Raw genomic sequence first — 8,523 nt, forward strand, 5'->3', positions numbered from 1 at the left:
GGGAGCTCCCTGAGGAGAGTCGCGTTACCCCTCGGGGTTGGTGCTGCGGCCGCCTTCCTTCTTCGCTTTGTTCTTTTATTCTCATGAGTTTTAGCCTGAATTTCACGCTGCAGTAGGTTGGTTCCTTCAATTATTTGTTTTCTTCTGTGACAACTATTTTCATTAAGATTTCCCTTGACTGCTCCCAACTCTATGCCCAGTTCTTAATCTTTAAACTGAAGTTCTGCCTTCCAAGGCCCCTAATGGGACCAACCCTTAATGGGTTTGGGTTAAAGCTGAAAAAGCTGACTGGAAAGTTTCCTGTTTTTGCCCCCCTCCTTCCAAGCACTTTGAAAGATTTTAAACTGTTAGAAAGCATATCAGTTAAATCAACACTTTTTCAGGGTATAAACATCACATGGCTATGCTTTAGGTGGAGTGCAGAATCTGCCTACTAAGAAAAGCAGTAAGTTAGCATGGGAGAAGAGAATAATCAATAATACATTTGTATTTGGGTTATAAGAGTGGACATTCTAAAAGCAGAATTGCTTGAAAGTTATTTTTTTAAAGCTTTATTTTAACCTCAAAGTGGTGCCTACTTGGAAGGCAGGTTTTTTGGTCTTTTCTAGTATGAGTGACCCATTTTACATGTTTGGGACTATGTGTCATAGCTGCCAGACATCTAGCCAGGCAAGAAGATAATATATACATATTAAGTAAATAGGAAAATCAAAGGTGTCTTTAGTATGCACCTCAAAAACATCGTTTCTGTGATAAAAATATGGAAGGGCCTTTTGCAGGCGAGTGAACCGAGACTTTAATTGGACATGATGACTGTAATGAAGTACAGAGATAGAGTCACTATCAGGGTTTCCTTAAAAAGGCAAATAAAAATACCAGGTCTCATTTTTTTTCACGGTTTTCTCTTCCATTCCTGAGTTTTCCATCACATAAAACAGGTGTGTGGTTATTTATGTTCTCCATCACTTGTGTCTAAACAGCTTACCTCCTTTTTCATATTTTCTGCTTTCCATTCCATCCTCCAAGAAATTCACTCGTCTCTGTGTTGTTCCATTTCTTCAATCTTTGCATTATCCTTTGCTGTCTGTTTGTAATATTGCCCCAGTTTACTGGCAGGTCTGCGTGGAGAGGCTTTGAGGCTCCATTATGATGTACTTGAGATTTATTGATCGTGGCTGTAGTGTAGTAGTATCCATCAACATTTACTGAGGTTGCAAACATCTCTACGCTGGGATCAATGTAATAGAAGGCATAGATTATGTTGGAAGTGAAATTTTCATTGCTGTTGAAAAATTCTGCTTGGAATCTGGCTATCTCCTTTCTGTTTGCTCCTTACCTATCAACACCCTGATTTTTCATCCTGCTCCCTCATTTCCTCTGCATGCACTTGTGAAGAGAGCTCTTAATGGCCTTGTGTCCTCTCTGTTTCTGCTGTCCTTTTGCCCCATGCTTTTATTTCCCAGCCTCAATCTTTTCCTCTGCCTGACTTCTCACAGGTAAAAGTTGCTCCTTTACCAGCATTGACAGTGATGGATTAAGGATGGAATTACTTATCTACACCTTGTAATCCAAGCAGAATCACAATCCACTATTAGCAGTCCACAGGGGTTGCTGCTGAATAAATTGGAGTACTGGTAGCTGAGCTTGCTGAAGCTTCTCTCATCTTGAATGTGTGAGAAAGAGACACTGGTGCAGGTCACTTTGGTGCCTCCTTCCCAACATATACCTGATGGAAAGTGATTTTTGTAAGGCAGAATTCACTAATATTCCTAGGATTGGGGTTTTTTTTGGTAGTTATTAATGTATAGATGCAAACATTCTGGATATATTCAGAGTTGAGCAGGTGACAACCTGTACCTCGAATGTGCTGCCTCATAGAAGCCACTGAGGAAATAATGTAGCTTTCCTTGGAGTAAGCAATGCTTCTCAGCAGGGCATTAATGTTGAGAAAAGGAATTAGTAGACCTTTGTGTAAAAAAAAATTCTCTTAAATACAGCATTAAATAAAGTGTTTAATCAGTTCCCTTTTACAATTGTATGTTACTGAAAGGAAATGGTGTGACAAACCAACAGAAATATCTTGCAGATGGATGAATATTCAGAGTTCATGCAGCTTTTAAGAACTGTATAGATTCTTACAGAATTGTTTTTGGAATTGTTTACTGATATGTCTGGAGAGCTTGGAAAATTGCAAGAATGGATGTGTAAATTTTATTGTAGATTTCCATTCTTTACACTTTCCCTAAGCTGCAGAATAAATAGAAACTTCATCTATTTTGAGGGCTACTTCATTTGACATCCTCCTAAATTGCCTTTTGTTTCTTTTCAGAGTGAGGATATTAGCACAAAAGTGTGAATTTGGATGCTTTAACAGCATTATAGTTCCAGGTCTTCAGATTTCTGCTCTTTTGTGGTAGGGACTGAGACAAAGATAGGAAGGCTTTTTGGCTGAGGCTCGGTGCACTGAAATGTAAGATGATTATGAAATGGTGGAATCAGCCAAAGGATTTGTTGGCAGTTTGAGCAGCAGCTTCTGGCTGATCTGGCACATCTGTCGTTTGCTTCTGATCTACTACGCTGGGAAAGGGGAAGTTAGAGATGAATGGTGGTTGTGGCATCAGTAGAAGGTGGTCAGTTATTAGAGTAGGTGCCTCCCCTTGGCTGTCAGTGTGGTTTGAATTTGAGACATGGCAGTTTAATGGAGGAAGGAGGAAAGAAATCTTTGAGACTCCTAAATAAATTCTCAAGATTTTACAACACTGTTTTCTATAATTTCCACTTTTTTAACAGGCTCATTTTTAGACACAAATTTTTCCCCACTTATCCATGTCCTTTATTTTTAAGGTCATTTATTACAATGTATTTATATTATTAAAAAAAAACCCTTTTCTGCTCTAAGCTTTTAAAATCCTTCCTCTAATCAATCCTTCCTGCTGTGGATTTCCTTTTCCCCCAAGTCCCAGTCGTTGTGGCTTTCTTCCTACAGACACTGGGCCTTGGTACCTGCCTCTGAAGAAGTTTTTAACATCTGGGCTGCACAGTGAACTTATAAAAATTCTGAACAAGAAGGATCCTGAGCTTGTAAAAATAGGATACATCCAGGAAAAAAAAAATGTGGGAGCCCTTCATTGTTCTGTGTGGTACTCAATAGACTAGATGAAATTTCAGGTTAATTTTGACGTATCAAACCTTCAGTGAGAAATAATTTCAGTTCTATTGTATGGGTTATCTTCCTTTGGAGCCTTCAGAGTGAAGATATATTTGAACCCTAGGATCCTCAATAGGCCAAAAAAGATGTAGGCTCATTAAATCTATGGGCAAATGTCTCTTAAGACACCTCTGCTTTGCTAAGGAGGCTGTCACGTGCAAGTGAGGAAGTTAATACATGCAGAGTGGAACAGAAAAACACTGGCTCTGGTAATGGAGATTGTTACAGAACATAATTGAACACTGACTGCAGCAAAGCTAAAAGGAGACTTGCATTACAATGACATAAAATCTTTCTTTTCTCCCCTAACCTCTGATTTCAGCTGTCTGACTAAGAGCAGGTGCTGGGCAATAGCTCAGTTTGAACAACCCATTGCAGCTGAAAGAGTAGATGCAATTGTGCTGTACCCAGCAAAACTGAAAATTACTTTGAGGAGGAGGGGGGGAATGCAAATCTTTTAAGACAGAAAATCTTCATCTGCAGAAGGAAGCATAAAATTAGCACAGCCACAGAGGAATAATTTTAATTCCTCTTTATAGTAAAGCAGTAATAAGTGCTTGATAATTTACTATTACCTATATATTTTAGTATCTTTCTAGTGATAGGTTTTTTCAACTGCATTGTATTGTGAAAATACAGGAAGTGGAGTTTGTTAACAATTAAAATGTTACAATTTTTAAAAAATCCTTTCAGGCCATGTTTGCAGGACCTGAAAATGTCTCAGAACCAGCTGGTTTTCAGCAAGCTATGGACCTTCCCTCCAGTAATCAATGGTTAAGCATTTGACTTCTGGTCCGGCACCTATTATGATCCACCTGGAAGTTGCAGTGGCAAGGCTGGGACAGTCACCGTGTTCCTGAAACTGTCTTTTCTAGCTGCATGTTCTATAGGCTCATTAAGTGCCTTCCAGTGTTTTTATTTGGATCTTGTGATCATTTATTGTTGTAGCTCATGCAGTGCCTTCTGTTTTTCTGGTGGCTGGAGAAGGGACTCTAGTATTTCTAGTCACATTAACTCCTGTCTTTAGAACTTTACCAACCCTTGTTAAGCTGTGTTACTTTGCCAAGCAGAAGAGCACTAATCAGAAATTTACTTCCTCCCTTGGGAGGTAATTGTCCCACATTAGGAGATCCTACAGTCTGGGAAGGTTTTGACAGCTCCTCTGTCATGCACACAGCTAACTCCCTGGAGACACGTGGCTTCCCTCTCTCTTGTCCAGGGGAAAAGTTGTTCTAAATGTTGGAGCTCTAGGGAGTGTTGGGATTTCTAAAGGGTGTGTCTCTTTGGAAAAGGTACCCTGCTAAAATGCTCTCAGAATGAAGGTGCAGGAGCTCAGCTTTGAGCACATGATAGCAATGAGAGGATACAGGAGATATTTTAATCACTGGCATGGGTGGCTAAAGCCTGTGCTCTTGTATCTCTGTTTCCTGTGGTTCCTGGGTGGTGGTAGAACAAGAACCACAGCTAAATTTTGTGTTGTTAATGCATGACATATAATCTCACTTCCATTTACAGCTGATTTATAAATTAAAAAATGTGTTCTCTATCCACTGACCACTCAGATCTCAATCTGGGATTTTAGATTCACATTCAGTTCTTTGGTTCTTTATGCTCATTAGTGTAAATGGCTTGGACTAGTTTTATGTCTTCAGTGAACCTTGTATAAATTCATAATCTGATGTCACTTCACTGAGGCAGAGCTTGTTGCAGATTTGAGAGCAGCCCTGTGGAGAAGGTTTGGGGGTGTTGGTTGACAAGAAGCAGCATTTCTATACTTAAAAGGGGCCTACAGGAAAGGCAGGGGGGACTCTTTATCAGGGAGTGTAGTGGTAGGACAGGGAGTAACTGTTTTAAACTGAAAGAGGGTAGTTTTAGGTTAGATACTAGGAAGAGATTCTCCACTGTGAAGGTGGTGAGACGCTGGAACAGGCTGTGCAGAGGGGCTATGGTTGTCGCCTCTCTGGGAGTGTTCAAGTCCAGGCTGCATGGGGCTTTGAGCAACCTCATCTAGTGGAAGGTGTCTACAGGAAGGTGCAAAGTCAGAAAAGGCAAAAGAAGCAAACAAGCAAGTGCTGCTTTGATGAACTGAGCAAGGTGTGGAAGCAACGGTCGAGCACTGGGCAGTGTTGAGCTCAGGACTGGTGCATGGGCTGTAAATATAAATCCGAGCTCAGCTTCTGCAAAGTGAACAGGTGTTATGGCCTCCAGTCCATTGATTCCCAAAATAAGACATGTGGAAAATTGCTGATCCATGAAACTCCATTAAGAGCTTGGCAGGACCTCCAGAGCATAAACAATTATGAATGTGTTGGTTAAAGTTTGTTGATGGTAAATGGCAATTGCAGAAATTTTAAGAGTTGGTGATGCTCTGTTGGTATGAACCTTTTTTGTTAAATGAGAATGTCCTTTGCCAGGAAATGATGGTCTGTCCATGACTTGAGGACTTGGCTCCTCTTCCTCTCGAGTTGTAGCTGGCACCGAGCTGTATTTCTTTCCTAGCAATATCTAATACCAAAGTGAGTAAGTAGTGTCTTTTTTTGTGTGTGTGCAAACATAATTTCCATATCTTAAATTATCCAGTTGTGTCTCATTACAAACTATTGGCTATGAATCTAAGGGAAGAATGTGTACTGATTATTTAAAGTCTTGTCTCCAACATGATGGCTGGAGTTGGTTTTTTTCATAACTTTTCATAACTTCTCCTGTATTTCAATGGAGGAGACAATTACAGAACACTTACTGTTCAGGACAAAGAAGATGTAAGATGCTAATTAAAAAAATTCAAGGTAGATGTTTATTGGAGAAGCTTAATTTTGCATGTGAAAATTAAAACATCTTTCTTCATGAAACAGTACATTGCAGGGTAATGTGGATTTTTTTTTGTATTTGTCAAGCGTGCTATAATCCACACTCTGCTGAAAGCCTGATTAAATTTTGTAGCAAATTCTGCTTTCTTTAGTCTTTACAGTAGTTTCTGTGACAGTCTTAAAGACATTAAAATGAGAGCTATATGAAAATGAATAATTTAATATATTGTATGTGTAAGGTTTTATTTTACATTTTATAGTAACTTAAAGTTTTGCATTTGTTTCCTGCATTTTGAGCCATCACTACGTAACTTCCACCTAACAGGAAAACTTTGAGACTTTTTGTTTACTGGAAATGGAACCATTCATGATTTGAAGAAGGTTTGGGTGGAATTTGTGTGGGAAAAATTAATAATCTAAGTTAGACATTGAAGAACTAGCAGTAGAAAAAAGTAATAGTTTGATGTTAATTGATAAAACAGTAACATTATGTTTGGACAGAGATTAATTTATATTACACATGAGCTTGTAGGTGGTTTTTTTTTTGTGTGTTTTCTTTTTTTGTTCAGTGATAGAGGCATGAGATACTGAAATGTGAACTTCAAATTTGAAACACAGTTAGGGAAAAACGTGGTTTAAAATAGATTTTATGAGAATTCTGCTTACAAAGATTTTGAGTATACCAGTTGCATATTTGAATAAAGTGACCAAATGCATATTAGGAATATCAGGCACTATGAAAAGTCAGGGTGGTTTTTTTTTGAGGTCTCTCTACCCATTTGTAATTTTTTCAGTGTGAAAGGATATTTCTTTTCATTTGATCCGTTACTATAGAGCTGAAAACTTTCAGGCCAAATTAGGCACTCAGTGTTGCTTGTTGAGGAGTGACTGAGGGAATAACGTGAAAAAAGACTGATAGAGGAATCACTGGGGCCTTCAGAATTTAGTGGGGATAATTTACTGGCATAAACATTGCTGTAGCTTAATTTGTTTCACATAATGTACTCTAAATAATTTTTAGACTCATTAATAGCTGCATTTCTTTATTATTTGTTCTAGTGTGCTATTTTTTTTGTTAAAGACCTGAATAAAATTTCAGCTTTCATGTCATCCATTGAAGCATTAAACGATAAATCCTTGCAGGTTCAAAGAAAAGAAAGAGGCTATAAAGGGCTTTGTTTATAGCGATTTTTGTGTCGATTTTCTGGTGGCGTGGGCCTTCTAGCTGGGTTCTTAATGCCTTTTTCCCCCTTTTCTCTGTAGCCCCCTAATTGTAACTACTCCTTATTGCCACTTGAGGTCAGCAGCTGCCGGGGAAACGAAGGAAATCCACTCTCCTCATTGCTGTCTGCTTTCATTTGCTTTATTCAGAATACTTAAAAATCAACACATTCTTCAGATCCATATATACATGGTGCAAAACCGAAAAGGATCTTCTAAACGCACAGCAGCTCCAGCAGCCATCCTTGTGAGTTACTACAGAGTGAAAATCAGAATGGCCTGAGGGAGCCTTCATGGGCTGGCTGAGTGGCGTTGAGTGGTGGTTGGGGCAGAGGAGGGGCTCCTGTACAGTGTGGTGCTGACAGGGTTTGTACTAAATTAGTGAGAATAAATCCGAGTGGAATAAGGTGTTATTGCTGCAGGGGATCGTTTGGTATCCACAAATGGCAAGTGTTTTTCCTGTTTATTGCAGTCGCAATCAGTGGTCTGTTAAGATGAGGGGAAGATGTTGCCTAAAAGGATTCCACCCCACCTTGCCTTTAATGTTTACTTAAAAAAAACCCAAACCAAGTCAAGAAACAAAAGGAACATGAAGGTGGTGCCCAAATTGCTGACCAAGGTTTGGGAAACAAGTGTTCTGCTCTTGGCTCTGTCATAGGCTTACTGTTGGCTAGTAATTTCCTTAGCTTGGCTCTCAGTTGCCTATATGGAACTCAGAAAAGAGAGATTCACTTTTCTGGTAAAGTCTTAGAAGAAATAGGGGGTTTTTAGTATACTATTTGAACAGTGGGAGGATCAACAGCAGCATCACACACGAATCTTGGTGTCCCCTTTCCTGAAATTTAAACTGTTGTTTCATGTGAGTATTGTCCTTGCTGTCCTAGATAGTTGTGTAACAATGGTAGTAAACATATCCTTTTTTTTGGAAGTGACCACTTTTTAATAATTTACAAAGTTATCCCCATGCATGATTGGCACCAGCTGATATTCCTGTCAAACCTTTTATCCAAAAATCCCCCTGCACCAGGCCAATTTAACAAATGATACAGACAAGGATCAATTTCCTGATCACCAAAATGCAGCAGGGGAGCTGTAGGTTAAGTATCAGGAAGTACTTTTTTAGCTATAACACTGATTAAGTCAAAAGAACAAACTGCCAAATGAAGTTGGGTAATTGCCATCACTAGAGATTTTCCAGGCTATGAGTATGCATCCATTTAATGAGGATGGCTTAAAAATAATACAGGCAGTTTTGCCACGGTTCAGCACTTGGACTGAATGACTTAT

The sequence above is a fragment of the Merops nubicus genome, unplaced genomic scaffold, assembly GCF_000691845.1.
Source record: "Merops nubicus isolate BGI_N331 unplaced genomic scaffold, ASM69184v1 scaffold40735, whole genome shotgun sequence".
Classification (NCBI taxonomy): Eukaryota; Metazoa; Chordata; class Aves; order Coraciiformes; family Meropidae; genus Merops; species Merops nubicus.